The sequence below is a fragment of the Ambystoma mexicanum genome, chromosome 4q (genome assembly GCF_040938575.1).
Source record: "Ambystoma mexicanum isolate Mex_15411 chromosome 4q, UKY_AmexF1_1, whole genome shotgun sequence".
Classification (NCBI taxonomy): Eukaryota; Metazoa; Chordata; class Amphibia; order Caudata; family Ambystomatidae; genus Ambystoma; species Ambystoma mexicanum.
The window spans coordinates 598,312,272-598,329,842 of NC_090928.1; positions in this window are offsets into that span (position 1 = coordinate 598,312,272).

Here is a 17,571-nt window from a genome sequence, read left to right on the forward strand (position 1 = left end):
ACCTTCATCCCTACATTTTTCCCAACACAATTCTCTTATGCCCTTGACACCTTACCCACCTGACATGACTGGTAAATCCATTGGCAGCAATGTAATAGACCCTTGACACCTCTCGCCTTGATAGCCTCTCCAATGCCAATCTACCCCACATACCACTGGCCTGTATTCTTGACATGGGTATCCTGCTAACTTTGATTCTTGCTTCTATCACTCCTGTTCTGGTTGCTGCCTGCAGCAGCATATATCCCTCAACCGGCCCCATGACTCTAAGGAAGAAGATCTTCCCTTTAGCTTACTACTCATTATCACGCCATTACCGTGAAAGATGGGCAGGCCATTGTTAGCATCCGCAAACCTTCTCTGAGTGAGCTGGCCCACATTTTGTTCAAACATTTGGTGATCTTAGAAAAATAAATGGTCAAAACATGAACTTCAATAGATTAGAGAATAAGGCATCCCTGATTTTTAAAATGACGGCCATGATTCTGTCCGTTGCACACTAATTGGTCGTTGGTGATCACAACCAGCGCTGCAAGAACAAGATACATGTGTTTCTGAATATCATAAGACCTACAAGTACCCGCCCACGCACCATCTTCACCGTCATCACCGTCATCACCGTCATCACCCCGCCCTAGGTTAGTCTGGCAAAGCTCTGACTTATCCACCCCTTTTCAACACACCTGCCTCCAACCCCCTGAATGTAAGGATACATTCTCCCAACCTAACACCCCACTCATTGACACTATTGTGCAGTTGCGCTAAAATGTAAACGAATGTATTAGTGTTTTATTGCAAAATTCATGGGAAGTCAAGCGTTGTAAATAAAATGTAAAAAAGAATCCCCTGCATAACGCTATGAGTTCTAAGCCTGTAACTATGAGCGCTGGGGGCCTGCCACTTAACATTTGATGTTACCAAGGGCTGTTGCTAGGTCTGGAAAAGATACGGGGCTACACTAATGTCAGGACTGTCGGGACTCAGGGCTAGCTAGCTTTTTGGCTTTATCCCCTGAGCCGGGGGCTTCAACGAAAAGACCTGGCGCTATAGCCCCCTCAGGCCCCCCTAGCCATGCCTCTGATGCTACCATCAAAACATAGCATAACGTGCATATGTAAAACACACGTTCACAGGGCGAGATCTTGTTGCTAAATAACAGATATTTATTGTTACAAAATTCAACAGTAGTAATTGGTTATTTATAACGTGCTTAATACTCGGAGATAATGTGCTTAATACTCGGAGATTTCTAAGCGCCTACCAGGGGATCGAACCTTTGTTGCTCTGCGTCGTCTTGCTTCCAAGGCGAGCATGTTGCCCTACAGCTACCCTGCCTAATCACTAAACATCTAAATACACAGTGCGGCAGAGCGCCTTGGTTCATAGAGTAAAACAGTGCATGTCTGCCGGAACCTCTCACTCCTAGACTCAGGCTGCCTTGAGCCTGCGCCACCACCGTGGCTCCCGAACCTGCTCTGAGGAAAAGGACTATGCCCCTCACGTCTATGCGCTGTCAATTCGCAGTGGAAGAATACCGGTGCCACTTATGTGGCCAGCTCGTGAGCAGATCTCTGTTTCTCCATCCACTGTGACGAAGAACTGAGGCGTGACCATCGGGAGTTGGTTGTATGTGGTGCATTGAGCCATGCAACCATCAGCATGCATGAAAATGCCTCAGCATATGTAGAACGGCACTGCAGGTCTCAACGTTGCATCAGTGTTCGGTGCCAAGGTGCCTTATAACTTTAACATAGAAGGTACATTTGTCAAATCTTAGACCGGATATGATGGGAGTAAGACCAGGGCGGGCATGCAATTTCCAACTGACACAGCGCTCCAATGGTTGAGTTCATTTGTACAACAGTAAAATGTGCACCTTACAGAAGCTTGAGGGTGGATTACCTACAGTATAATCGCATGGTATGTACTGGAGAGTATGCACACTTTCTACAACTGATCATCATATGGGGAATCTACAACATAAGACACAGTTTTGGACACTGACAGTGCAGTGAATCACTACTCTGTGTTTTTGGACTTAGTATCTTCACAAGTCAAGCACAGTAACGACACTTCAAAGTGGCAATGGGGCCACCAGATGGAGAAGAAGATTGAGTGCTCTGTTTAGGAGAACAGTGCGCAGAAAGGCTCTTTATTCCTCTGACATCAAGGCCCCAGTGTGCCATCTTCAAAGCCATTGCTATTGTTGCATGAACACAGATAAGATTTTTTTTAAATTATTTTTATTTTTATACTGGAGAAAAGATGCCATACGAATGGACTCATTTAGAGTCTGGGCAGTCTGTGCACTGGATCAAGTGTGAATGACCACTGGTCATGTTTCCCTTCACCCTCGCTATAGGCAGTTCACCTGGTGACATCACTATACTTTGCTTGAGAGCAGTGGTCAAACTGTGTGTGAAAAGAACAAGTGGAACTATGTTCCTTGCTGGCCTGTCCCCACTCCTCGCAAACCCCATTGCCACGCTCCCTCCCGCACGCAAATCAAACCCCCAAACAAACACACTTTCTGTTTAAGGGAATGTTCAGTGCAGTTTACTGAAGTGCAAGTTTCGACTTCCGGAACAGTTTATTTTTAAAATAAAAGTATAGGAACAGTAAAACTTTAAAAAAAAGTAGAGGAGCACCGCTCCCAACCGCTCCCGTCCACTTTGACCACTGCTTGAGAGCTACCTTAGGACATATTTATTCTCAGCCGAAATGTCTGTTGGTCAACATATATCACAACTATTTGGGCTCCAACATCTCCTCTAGAGCCACTTGCTGGAAGTCAAGAAGATGCCTGCCATGTAAAATCAAGGAGGCCAGAGGGCTCAGTTTTCAGTAGGTGCAAAATATATATTGCTGTGGAAGGCGTGGACACTTTCCACCTCCTTGGTGGTGAGAATGTGGAGGTTGGAGTTTACGGGGCTGATGCAGGCTGGGCGTTGCCTTCTGGTGGTCATTCTCCAGGATTTAAAATGCCCTAAGTTATTCTTACTCAGGAATGGAATGGCAGTAAATGTGACTGGAAGATGTAAGTTGTAAGGTGATGTGAGATATTTCCTGCTCATCGAGTTGGTGCAACGTGGCCTCTTGTTCTGTGAAAGAGGCCTGGAGAGAAGGGAGTGATTAATTGCCACTAAAAACTTGATATAACGTTTTCTTTATTATTCTCTATTTATATGGCAAAACATATTATGGGAAATCAAGGTTCACAGCTAGAATGCTCTACAGTAGTGCTCATGCCCAGGACAAAGACAGTGAATTGAGAAGGTACATAGGTTTCTCACATGGACAATGGAAGCACCTTTCTCACGTGGTCAATTGTCCTGCAGCAAATATCCCTGGAAAGCACCTTGAACCAAAAGGTTTTGATGTCATCCACAGCTGAGCCTTGTTCATCTTCATATGCATATCAGGCTAACAGAAGTCTGTTACCTTCACTTCCCATTTGTAGGAGGCTGCCCTTCCTTTGGCAAAGCCAAGTAGAAAAGTGTGCTATCAGAGGTTCATCATTGCATGGTATTGGGATACCTGTAGGCCGCATTCTGAATTTGCACGTTTTATGTATTATGTGTCTTAAACTGTGCAAAACTAATGCAAAGATCAATGTTGTGTTGTTTTATTTAATACAAATATAAACGAATTGTAGTGTATGTAAATATAGTCTTGTTTAAAGAATTGTATTCAATATTTGAAAAGTTGTAATTGCAACTAAATCAGATAAATATATAAAATAAAAAGAATTAGCAAGATAACAGTGCAGCATACACTCTTAAAATATAATTTGGATTTCATTAGTACTAAAAGACACAATGCATAACAGTGTTGCAGAAATGTTCATTATAAGCGATTACCCAATGTCTTTGCTTTGACTGCACAATTACGGGGGTGATCACTGGTATGCGTTTGGGGGTAGGGTGTATGCTTGGCTATCGCAGTTCCTAATACTATGAGGTTGTTGGTGATAAAAGATGAGTAACCCGGTAGAATACCTACATGACGCTGAATGTATGATAGGTGCACATCTGGTTTGGGTATTCCTTCTCCATGGGTGCAGTTGTGGACACTGCTCTCATTCTCATGCCATCGAGTCCACAGCATTATAAGCACTGCATCAGAGCAGGCAATCATAGTTTGAGATTACAAAGCATCACCACGTTAGGCAGCAGAGAAATGCCTGTAATGAGACTGTAATAGAGAGCACTGCCTGATGGTTCTAGCTGCACCATACTATTCACGTTGCAAAGCTTATTGGCGTTGTTGTGTTTTTTTGTGCATCTCCATAGGTTGCTAGTGCTGGATGGGTGGTGGTTAGGACTGGGGAAAACCTGGGGCTTGAATGCCAGATGTCTCATGTCCAAGGTGGTAGCGGGAAGAAGCAACTTGTGTCAGAGGTGCTTGTGTGGCTACTGAAGTGAGCGTGTGTTTGGAGAATACATGTAAATGGGACAGGGAGGTGAAGGGAAGGCTAAGCTAGGTGATAGGTAGACAGGGGGAATGCAGGTCATACGTGTGTTTTAAGTAAAAGAGTTGTGAGCGGATGGATGGGAAAAGGATTGAGGGATTGGGATGTTGCCAGGGAGGGATTCTGCGATTGGTTATGAGCATGGGAAAGGGTAAAGGTTGATGGGGCTGGGAGGGTGTGGTTGTGTGTGGATAGTATTCATAAATGGGACTCGGAGGTGTCTGAAGGAAGCAATGGAGGTGTCTAAACAATGGTTTTGAAGAAGGACGCTGGTTATGGATTGATGGCTGACAAGGAGATAGGTAGAGGGGGAATGGGGGAAAGGAGAAAGTGCGTAGGAGTTGTTCCTCATAACAACCCTCCCCCAATGTGACATGGTTGCAATAGCGCAATTCCCAAGTATTTGGCTTGGTCCATCCCTGTTGCGCGTGCAATGATTTCCTCACCAAAATTAGCTTCTAGAAGCTGGCCAATAGTCTTTAAGTCTGGGTTGTGAAAAGTGCTTTACCGTTCCCACACCTGCACCTGCTCCCTCTGAAAAGGCATGACTTTCCAGTGCCTTACGAAGCAGATTTTTAACCACTAAAATGGATGTCTAGGTTACAAAATGAATAATCGTAAATCCCTCAAATTTTCTCAGTGACAGGAATTTAGGGTCACGGCTCATCAGGGCCGCGTCTACAGTGTCCATCTGGGCTCACCTCCACCTCCACTACGGAAAACTGGGCCACCGCATTAGAACAGTCAGCGTTCATTAGGGCTGCTACCTTGACCGGGTAAGCAAGGTCTTGTACTTCCCTGATCTCTCGGTGGGGCAACTGTTCCAATGCAGATCATTGACAAACTGCACTCAGGTTATTGAACTGCAGCAGCCACCAAAGGGTGATGAAAGGAAAGTTTTGAATTGATAATAACTACTGAGTTGGGGCAGGTGGTAGGTTAAGGTTGACTGAGACATGCTGGGAGAGAACTTTGTCCTGGCCTAATCTTCCTGTGTACAGAATAAGATAGTGGCGTCATGAATCCCGACAATAAGTTCCAATATCGGGACGCGCGAGTGTTGCCGAGTGTGGCAGAGTCATCTTATACTACCACCATTTCTGTTAAACGTAATAGTAGCACACTTTATGTTCTGAAGTTGGGACAGACGCCAAAAAGGATTGTGATTGGGGAGTTGAGGAAGCAAAGTGATGCCACCTCCATTGCTCTGTTGGCTGTGACTGGCACGCAGGCCACAGTTGGGGCATCTACAGGAGCCTGACGTGATCCACAGTTATGGTCTGGACGACACAGTGAGCTCCAGTGAAACTTTCAGGAGCAAACCGTGGGAAATTTCAATAAAGTGGCCGAGAACCATTACTTATTATATTATATTGGAAGACTGACAATAAATTGCCCTTAGAGTGCATGGTTGTTGAGAATAGTCTGGAAGAAAAGAGGTATATCACATCTTCAGGGGACTATCTGATCAAGGGTCAGGAGAATGGAGCTGTAAGTGTGTTGAGGGATGCTAATGGGCACTAGTGAGGGGGATGGTGGCATGTCTCATTCTTATGGAGTTAACCCTCAGCTCATAGCTGATGACTGCTTCATACTCTAGACTTCTTACTGCAAACTGAGGATTTGTTTGTACACCAGTCTTGATTCCTCAAAAACAGAGACTTGCATAAAATGCTATGGACACTGTCTGCTCTCCCCTGAATATTGCATGGTACTATGAGCGTAACAGAAAACCAACCAGGTTAGTGTTTAGAGAATGAACAGGCAAAGGTTCATTGGGCCTCATTACGAGTTTGGAGGAAGCCATGCCGTTTTTACCGGGTCGGGGTCCTGGAAAATGGTAATTACCGGGCCATTCCGACCTTTGCAGGCCCAGTATTTCCCATTGGCGGGCCTCGGTCCCATTCCCATTTGAGCCCCTAGAGGGCTCAATGGGAATGGGGATGATGGGGGAAACAGTCCCGTTAATAACGGGACCGTTGCTACCATCCCCTTCTGCTAGCGGGTGCCGCTCTGCAAATCTAGTCTGACCAGGCGTACAGAGCGGCCCCTCGAGCAGAACTCGTAATGTGGCGGTAGAGTGATAACGGCGCCGGCAGCACTATCAGCGCTATTATCACTCTACCGCCAGGGTCGTAATGAGGCCCATTGTCTTTCAAGAAAAAGAACTGCATCCCATCCGAACTCTGCACACCATACTACCCCGTTCCACTCCCAAATCACCTGACATTATACCCCTCAGAATGCTCAACCCCATTTCTTCATAAAACAATAGACACCTTTGCATTTCTTGTGAAGTCTGATAGCTGTTTTTGCAGCCATCGAACGTCACTTAAATGAACAGTTTCTGTTCATCTAAGGTGTTGTGTCCGCTTCTGGTCTGTCAGGGGTATTGACCCACGTTTGGACTATTATGCTGCAACATTTGGTGCTGTGGGCTTAGGAAATCCAAGAGGGCGGAAAAGCCCACATTTGCACCAGAATCCTGGAGAACCGCGCAGTCTTTGCGCACAACAAAATGGTCGCCTGACCTGCCACCCACCAGTGTGAGCGTGAGGGGCCAGGAGTGCCATGAGTGAAATGTGTGCCCAAGGAAAAACAGCAGTGCCGGTTGGCTCAAAAAAGCGCTTTGAAATCACCTTTGTTTCTCTGAAATGCAAGCTAAAAATGCCTATTTTAAACATTGCAAGATTTTCAAAAATCTCACTGAACACCAGCAGACATTTGGCAGAATGTATTCTTGTGTGCATACAAAATCTGGAAAGATGAAGAGCCCAAAACAATGTTTATAACAAAACTGGCTGAGCTGTGGATGTCAGCAGCTGAAGTGAAATTGGACTGAAAGACACTAAAATCTAAATGTTTTAAATAAATGAGTGACCTACTGTTGAGTGTCACATAGTTCGCAGCTGTTGAAATGTCATAGTTTTGAACTTAGAATCAGAGTTCTAGCTGCATGTGTAAAAATTGTCAGTTTGATTTGAATGTAGAAAATGTAGAAAACTGGGAACTAAAGTCACATTTAGCTGAAGCCATGGCTTGAAGAGAGTGAATTCTGCCCGGCAACTACCCCCGACAGGAGTAAAACCTGCTCAGCCACTCTTCCCAGGCCTGGCTGCATTCTGCTGCCCCTGCCAAAAGGAGATGACACCTCTCTGATTGAATTAGGGGGGCGAGCACCTGGGGACTACAGGAAACTAAACAAAGCACTGTCCCTGGCTCAGGCAAATGTTATATTAGGGGGGGTCGTAAAATGGCTTCCTCTTGGGAGAAACTGGGGGGGGCACTGCATCTGTGAGCAAGCTGAGCTTGGGGGAAGTGGACAAACCAGAAATTCCACCATGTGCTTTGGAAAACCACACCCCTTTGTGGCCAGAGCATAATTTTAAAAAGATGGATAATTCATAGTGCGGACTTGTAAAAATTATATAAATAATATTATCATTCTTGTGATTTTACTGTGCACATTTTAAGAGGTGTTAGGACTCTGTGGTATGTTCTTGGGGATAGTAGCGGAAAAAAGGTTTTTACTCCAAATGTATGCATGTTAAAAATCTGACACTTTATCATCTGAAACCCATATCCCTGGTGCACATTTGTGTAAAATCTGGAAAGGTTTAGAGGTCGTTATCTGGATGAAAATGGCAGAATTCTGTCATAAGTGGACACAACATCTTACAAAGACAGGGATCGGATGGTTTGGTGCTACAGAAAATATGTTAACTGGACGTATAATGTTAGAAAAATGGTACATAGATAAATATGTATTTGAATCAGAAATAGATTTGTGTGCAATTTGACAAGGGGAGGATCCTCTGACCATAAACCTACAGTCATCCCCCAATCAAGGGAGAGAGGAGGAACTGGCCAATGATAAGTTGAGAGGGTTGGGCATGCAGAATTAGCCGACCCACCCACTTTCTAAACACATAAAAAGAGCCACTGGAAGCCAGATAGTACTTTTCTTTTTCACTTTCTGCGGAGCATTTTGACTTCAGACTTCACATCCAGAGATCCAGACTTCAAATCCATCAATCTCCAGAGACCAGAAATGAACTCTAGAATTTGTAGCAGAGAGGCCTGAATCCACAAGCTGAATCCTTTTCAGCAGGCCTCCAAATCATTTGCAAACTATTCAACAGCCGGGCGAGCTGTTTGAATTTTCGCCAAGAACTTTTGTCAGAACCAGAGACCAGACTGCCGTGCAGTGCCGAGAACTTTTGTCAGAACCAGAGATCCAGACCGCTGTTCAGTGCCACTAGCAGAGCTGACCCAGAAGGTAGAATTATCCAGTGAGCAGAACCAGGCAGAGACCGTCCGTGGCGAGGCAACCGCAGACCAATCCTGACCCGATCCGTGGCGAAGTCGCATTCCTGTCCAAAATATAGTGTGAGTACCGCCAGAACTGTGCAAAAACCAATCTCTTAGTTTAAAGTAATCTAATCCAAACAATTTTAACCTATTTAGAACTGCCTCCTAGAATCGTGTCATTCTGTCATCTTTAAACCTGAAAACTGTCATCTGTCATTCTGAGCTTTCAAATTTCAAATCCAAAAAACTACCTTTACTAAATCGGCTGTATCTCTGGGACCGTTTGTGATAGAAGCGAGATTTAACTTTTATGTTGAAGCTGAGATTCAAGCTCTAAACTGCCGTGATTTGACATTTTGCTTAATTTCAGCCACGTGTAAAAAGATTTGTCCTTGCTTTCCTTTGCTGAAATTCGTTTGCAACCTGACAATCATTCATAGAGCATTGCTAAAGTGATCCTGAACTAATACAAAGTAGCTGTCACCCACCCTGAACCTCTAGAGGGAATTAAAATCATTTTAGCATATTTTTCACTTAATTGCAACCACATCAAAGTATCTTGCCTGTGTTTAAAACTCCTACCTGTTTTCCTCTAAGCTTGCTAGGGGGGAACAGAATTATATTTGATTGCATTCCTGAGAACTGTGTGCTTTCCTTCCATCTCTTTACCTTGCATAAGGGGGGGGGGGGGGGTGAATTGTCAAAGAAAAGTGATTACATTGTCTTTTGTTGAAGTCATATCAAGTTTATTTTCTGTACTGCATTTTCATTCATCATTGCATTGTCCTTGAAGCCATAAAAGCATTCTCAACTACTTTATCCTCTCTATATCACTTCTAAGCCATCAAAAAGAGTGTACCACTGTAACATTATCCATTGTTGATCACTATCATCTTCACAAGTGTGCTATCAAATATTAATTTATTATAAAAGTGTGATATATATATATTGTTTAATTTTCCAATAAACCTTTTAATTTGCAAAACAAACCTACTTCTTGGCTCAGTGTGCTCAGGGGGATTCTAAGAGAGGGGTGTTATATAAGGGTTGTCATCCAGAGTAAACGAACTGGACATAAAAATATATCAATAAGGGATTCCCTCAGCATCCCACACTAGGCATTGACTTAGCTGTAGTGTTGAATTGAATCCGCTTACAGGTCCCATCCTCCTCAAAGGAGAGGCATGGGTCTTCTGCCCCATTTCAATCAAAGTCATATTGTTAAGGGCAGATAAAACCAGTCTATTTCAAATATGGTAGTTGAGTGACCTTTACCCAGTCCCCTCAAGTGTCCCAAAACTGCTAAGCTCAGCACCATTACGATGCATGCGCAGCTTACAGTCATTTTCAAGCAGTGACACAAGCCAATAACATGGGACAACCCTCCACCAATGGCTAGGATTTAAAGAAAAATAATAAACACTCAGGCAAGCTACATATAGGCATGGTGATGCTATTCATTGAGGACAGTATAGTGCAGAAACATATAAAACCTCCCGTCATGTGCATTTGCCCTCACCACACCCTGTCAGGTGAGCACAGTGAAATCATGTTGTTTCACTGAACGAGAAGTCCCAGAATACCAGGCAAAGGAAATTGGCACGAGAGGGTGGATCTGTGGCAGTTCACCTTTTAACTGGACCAATTGTGTAGAGACAGTATGAAGAAGGCCATGAGAAAGCAAATGGAAGAAGGACCGCCAACCATTCTGAAAGAGATTATGATAGAACTTAAATCAAACCAGACTGAGCTATCGCCACAAATAGATGGGGTTTCATACCTCGCTGCCAATTATTCCCCAACCTTTTGATTATTAAGACTGAGATTCGCCCCAGATTTTAACTCCAGTGTGCAAAGGGCCCACAAGCAATTTGACGGAGATTAGAAACTGCTGTGCAAGAAACAAATGGAGTACTCAATGATTTAGCCTGCCGAGCTTAGAATCATTGCTGATGGCAAAACACTTTTTTACAGACCCAGAGACAGCTATGCAATATGTGAAGTCCATACCTCTTTAAAAGGCGCTTTCACATGGACACCTGACTGCAACATTCTATGGCCAAACCTGAGTGCTGAAGGAGATTGCTTGATGGTCAGTAAGGGATGAAGGCTCCTGAGTGCAATATTTCTTTTCACCATTGTACTGAACACTTGTTATAGAAAAGCTACAATTAACCAGCCACGTATATTAGTAAGATGAAGTGATGGTTTGATATTTGTAAGTTATTTTCAATAAGGCCAAGTGGCCCATGACGATTGACCACTGAGTGTTCCCTTCAAATCCATGATTTGGAATTCAATAGGGTGATTATAATCCTGATTCGTTGGGAGGGTTAGTGTGGGTGGAAGGTGGCTACTTTTCTCATTGGGTATCTGTTCCCAGTGTAGCATGAGCATGGCCTTTTACCATCAGAAGAAATTATACTTGGCTTGACCCTTGCCCTTTTATTCAATTAGGTTTTCCTGATAGCTAATACAGATATTAACCCCTTGACATGGAAGACCTGAGGGTTACATACATTCTAGACAGTGTGTGAAGTGATGGTCTCTGGCCACATGCATTGGATCAATGGGATGTTTACAGGAGACAGATGTGTACCTGCGAATTCGGAAAGAGTCTTTAAATCCTGGGAGCATGAGGAATGTGTTGGTTTCTACTCTAACTATTCATGTAACAGTAATGGATGATGATAGCAGGAATGTATACATTTTGGCTGGAATTCATAAACATAAAATAAAGATTCTCAATAGTTATGCTCCAAAGGTGGACATCAGCAACTATGTTTAAAATGCCAGCTGATTATTAACTAATTGTCTGGAAACAATGCCATTCTGTGCTTTGGACACAGACATGCACTGCTCATGTAGCTCCATTAGAGCTATAACAAAAATTCCAATGTAATCAAAGACCTTTTGATCTTGTATGGTCTTCTAGATATATGGGGGTTTATAGCCAGCTAAATCCAGAGACTATAGCAATTCTCAAGAGTGCAAGACTCACCGGCACATATAGAGTCTATTCTTCCTTCTTCTAGAATGATGACTTGGGCCTCAGAGTGTATCATGGTGGTGAGTACACTCTCTGACCATAGTCCAATCAAACATCAATGTGTCTCCCTGATCTGAGGAGCATGGCTAAGTAATGGCAATAGATACCACAGGCGTTGGCTGACTTGGTGTTTAGGAAAGCCCTATTGGAAGTGATTAATGAATACTATGTGTTAAACAAAGGCATTGTCCAGACCACACCTGTTTTGTGGGAAGCATTTAAAATGTAAATAGGAGGCAAATTTCTCTTGCAGGAAGGAGGGCTACTGAGTGTTTTCCATAGCAGATTACCCTTGCTGGATAAATAGATTGGGGAATTGCAGGAAGAATCTGACATTGTTGTATTGTATTGTTGTTTGTATTGTTTATTTATTTATAAAGCGCACCTCGCCGTTAGGCATCTGGGCGCTTGAAAGATTTGCATAGTTACATATACATGGTTGCAGAATGCGACATAGGTATGGCATGAGTACAAATGTACATAGACGTGGTTGATTGTGCATAGATAGGGCAGCAATACAGTGAAGGACGATATATAGTTACAAGCATGGATGAAAGGGTACAAAGGTACGGTACATACACAAAAAAACAAAGTTGATTGTACATGGATAGGGCAGCAATACAGTGAAGGACGATGTATCATTAAAAGCATGGGTGAACGGGTGCAAAGTAATATAGAGATAGATAATGGTGTATATACAGTGCTAATGGAGGTCGTGGAAAAGGGAGGTGAGTATATATACAATGTACAATATTGGATGGGATCGTCAGTGGTCATTTGCGTGTAACCATTGTTTGATATTAGTGATGAAGGCAGGGAATGTTGGCAGTGCTCTTATTGAATCAGGTATGGAGTTCCAAAGCTGAGCCGCAAGAACAGGGAAACTCGAACCTCCTGTTTTTTTAAGTTTAAAATTAGGGATTCTGAGGATGTTGAGCTGTGCTTTTCTGTTGCGACACTCTGATGTGTATTTGGTGAATCTCTCTGTCAAATAGGTAGGTGCCTTATTGTCCGTGTATTTGAATGTTAGGTTTAGTGTTTTATACTTGACTCTGTATTTGATGGCTAGCCATTTCATGGAACGTCTATCTTCAGAAATGTGCTGGCCTTTAGGGATGCCTAGAGCTGTTCTTATGGCGTTGTTTTGGAGGGTTTGAAGATTGTTAGGGTTGTAATTGATTGTGCCCAGGTAAAGGGCGTTGCAGTAATCTAATGTGGACATGATTAATGCCCATGCTATGGTGATACAACTGTCTGTGGTCAAAAATTGTTTACATCCATATAGGAGTTTGCATGTGTAAGTAGTTGCAGAGGCTGTGCCATTAACTTGTCTATTGAGGTTAAGGTCTGAGTCGAGGTAAAAACCTAAAATTTGTACTTCCTTACCGACTTTTATATTGATGCCATCTATGGTGATAGAGTTGTAGTGTGTGTGGAACTTATTCAGTCTGTAAGTAGATCCTATGATGAGGAGTTCAATCTTTTTTTATCATTAAGACATAAGCCATGTGTGGCCATCCAAGTTTGTATAATTTGATACATTCTGTTGATTAATTCAAAATCTTTGTCATATTCTCCCTGAATGGGGATACAGATCTGAGTGTCGTCAGCATAATTGGTATATGAGACACCCAGTTTGTCTAGAATGTCGAAAGAGGGGCTTTGTAAATATATTATACAAAGTGGGGGATACGCAGGATCCCTGGGGTACTCCACGAGTAATAGGTACTGGGTCTGCTGACCAAGAGGGTGAGAAAACTCTCATGGTTGTATTGACCAGAAAAGAGTTGATCTAGGTGGAGGCCTCATTGGAAAAATTAGCGGCAGATTTAAGGTGGTTGCACAGGACTTTATCGTCAACCATGTAAAATGCAGCAGATAGGTCAAGGAGAAGGAGAATGGATATTTCTCCTTTGTATTTACGGTCAGTCAGTTGGTTCTTAAGATTGAGAAGGGCTGTCTCAGTTCCGTGTCTTGGCCTGAAGCCAGATTGTCGAGAGCCTAGTAGATTGTTGATCTCTAAATAAGATTGAATCTGGAGGTCGCCAGCTCTGTCTAAGATTTTAAGAAGAAACAGGACTGCCGTGATTGGCCTGTAGTTAGTTGGGATACTCAGGTCTAGGTTAGGCTTTTTTAAGAGGGGTAGAACCCATGCATCCTTGAGGTTGGTGGGAACAGAACAGGATTTAAAGGAGGAGTAAAGAAGTTGGTGATAAAGGGAGCTAAGTCCTTTGCAGCTTCCTTGACAATAGGGGCTGGGCAAGTATCGCCTAGGCAGCAGGATGGTTTGAGTGATCTGATGATGAGTTCTGTCTCTGTATTAGAGATGGATCTGAACATGAAGTTGTTGGATACTTTGGTATGGTTATTAGCTAGTTCTTGCATGATGGTTTCTTGGGTTTCAAGTGCAATCTTGTGGAGTGAACTTTTTTTAGCTAGGATTATTTCTTGGAGCATGGTTATTTTGTTGTAGAGTGCATTTTGTATATTTGTACACCAGGTTTTGATTTTGGTGCACAAGTCATTAGGGGCGATTGGGGATTCTAGCTCTCTAAGTATCAACAAGATTTCCCTGGTACTTGAATTGGCTTTTTTGATTCTGCCATTGAAGGTTTCTTTTTTAGTTTGTATGATTTCTTTTTTGTATCTATTTGAGAGAGATGTAAGGTGATTTTTATTCTGGCTCAATGGATTATTTTTCCAACAAGATTCTGCCTGTCTTTTTTCATTGCGCAAGGTTTTTAGAGTAGGGGTAAACCAAGTGTTAAGATAGGCTATAGGCTTTTTTTTTGCTTAGTTTTAGGGGAGCGATAACGTCTATAGCTGAGTTTATAGTGTTATTGTGTAGATCAACCAATTCTGTTGGGTCTGTGGGGAGGTGAGAGTGGTTAGTGATAGTTTGAATCATGGGTAGGAGGTTGGCTACCATGATGTTATTTTTGCATCTGGTTAATGCTGGTGGAGCCATGGGTTTGGCTGCATTAGTTTGGGGGCTGTTTGGAATGGAGAATGAAATTAGGTGGTGGTCTGTCCATCCACAAGGTTCGTTGGAGGTGATTCCCATGGTACAGTTGTTATCAGCAACCCAGTCCAAGGAGCGACCTTGGATGTGTGTGGGTTCAGTGTTTCTGATGGTGAGGCCTGCTTCAGCAATAGTGTTAGCTAAAATGGCAGCATTCTGGTCTTTGGGGTCGTTGAGGCCCAAGTTAAAGTCACTGAGTAAGATGATTTGACATTGGTGTTTAGAAGGGAAGTTATGTCTTCATCAAAAGATTCTAGTGGGCCTGGTGGTCTGTAGATGACATGTATGGTAACAGTGCGTGTGGGTGATAGCCCTAGTTTCACTGAGATAGTTCTGTTGATGAGAACGACATGGATTCTAGTTCCTTGATACCTAGATCGGATTTGCAGATGAAGGCTAGGCCTCCCCCTTTAGAAGTTTCTCTATCTTTTCTGAGGAGTGTGAAGTCATTAGGGACAGCTAGTCCAATGGCTGGTCTAGCTGTTTTATGGAGGCATGTTTCGGAAACTGATAGGAAGCCTAGATGATTACAGGTGATGATATCGTCAATTTCATGGGCATGGGCGACCAGGGAACGGGCGTTGATTTGGGCTCCTTTGATTTCAGTATTTTCATTGGATAGGGTACCTTTAATTTCAGTGATTCCCTTGGATGGGGTGACTTTAGTTTCAGAATTTTCCAAATATGACATTTTGCTGGTGTTAATGGTAGCTACATTGGCTGTAGGGTGGTTCAGGGGTGATAGGTAGGGATATATTTGGTTGTGCCAGTTTGAATGGGTGGGAGGAGGTTTGGTGAATCTGGAACCTAGTCTGAGGTTCCTCCATTTTGTGTTGCTTGGTTGACTAAGGTTGGAGATGTTGGTGGACTGTGAGATACTTTGATGTTCAATGGAATTAGTATGGTCACTCTAAATGACGATAGTCATAGAGTTTGATAATGTTGGAGGGAGTGTAGGCTGGTTGGTATTAGGAGTCTTAAGAATATGGCTAGTGGTTATGAGCTGTGGTAGGAAGGTGGTGGGTGGGGGATTTGTAGTCAGAGGTAAATTAGTCGACATAGCTAAGTTTAGATGGTGTGTGGAGGCTGCCATAATGTTGGCATGGGGTGTGGTTAAGTTGAGTAGTAGACCCGCCAGTGTAGTCAAGGCTGAGAACATGTCTAGATGCGGGCACATGGAGATGGGACAGCACGGTAGGCTATGTGGGCTGTGGTGGACAAGGTACTCTGAAGTCTAGTTAGGGCAATTGTGGTACAGCAACTCAAGTTATGAGGATACAGTTGGCATACGAAAAGGTGGTACATGAACAAATAGCAATAGGGATGTATGAATATAGCATGGTAATACTGTTGTTAGATCATGGGGGTTAGATAACATAGCTACTAGGTGGCAATTTGGTATGATACAGTATATAAAGCTATGATGAGCAGTCTCAATACAGTGCACAATAGACACGTTAGTTACAATGCAAATGGCTTATTACTGTAGGGCTACTAGGAGCCATAATGACAAGATAGGCCAGCTGGAGCAGGAATAAGTAGGGCTAATGCAGATTAAGTCCGGCTGGTGGTATTGATGTACCAGAAGATGCAAGGCAATAGCTATGATATGGAAGTACGACTAGTGCATAATACGTCAGCAGAGAAATACAATGTGCAGAGATACAATAGTAATAGCAAGTAGAACTGTAACTTAGATACGAGTAGACTCGCGGTAACACAGGCAGTTACATGGTAATGAGTGCATAATAATGAATTGCAAAAGGTCGCCCAGGCACGGCGGCGAGTATGGGGCTGACGGATAAGTATGCAAAGTCAGACCAGTGGGGGATGCAGGGTCAATACTGAGCACAGAGAGGGAGAGCTCTTTAGGCTTGTAGATAGCAGAGACTGTTAGTGTTAGCGTCTACCTCTGAGTTGCGTTGAAGATGTGTGTTACACACTGAGGTCAATTGTGGCGAAGTTCAAGCGGAACAGGCTGTATGGGGCGCGGGTACAATGGCACTTAGTTCGTTAAGGTATGTTTGCTCAATAACGTGAAAGCCAGAGATAGTATGGAGCGCTTGATTAGCACAGGGACAGATATTTGCAGGTGCTTACCAAATCTGAGTTGAGCAGAGTATCGTGTCTTGTGCCCTCGATGCAGCAGGACAGACAAAGACATGCCCTTTTACTCGGCCCTTCGACTTCGGGCCTCCCTTCTCTTCGGCTGCTGCCTATCGGTGGCAGGCTGAGGCAGAAATAGGGCTGCTCAGCCAATCCAGAGGTGAGGCAGTAAGATCAGGCGTTGTGATGGTAGATGCCTGTGAAGACCTCAGTGGCCATTAACCTCGTTGTGGATAATGATGGTAGATAGCAGGGATCGTGGAAAAAAGCACCTATGAGCGGTAGATGGATGCACCGCTGCATTAGTTGGTACAAATCATGAATTGTAGTGCAAACATTTGTAAAATGAAGTGGCGGTACTTCATCTTACCATCACTGATGGCAATTCGGGTGGGACTCTTCCCAGCATCAGCAGAGGTAAAGGTTCAGGGATGGAGGGCTCCCAAGTACCAGGAAGTATGGACCCAAATATACGAGTAGCTAAAACAGTTTCAGATCAGAATCTGAAGTTTTATCTAAGAATAGACCCACTATCACACAGTGGTATGGGCAAGGGTAGACCTAGCAGATCACTAGCCTAGTTATTGAACAATAAAAGGGGGAAAACAAGTA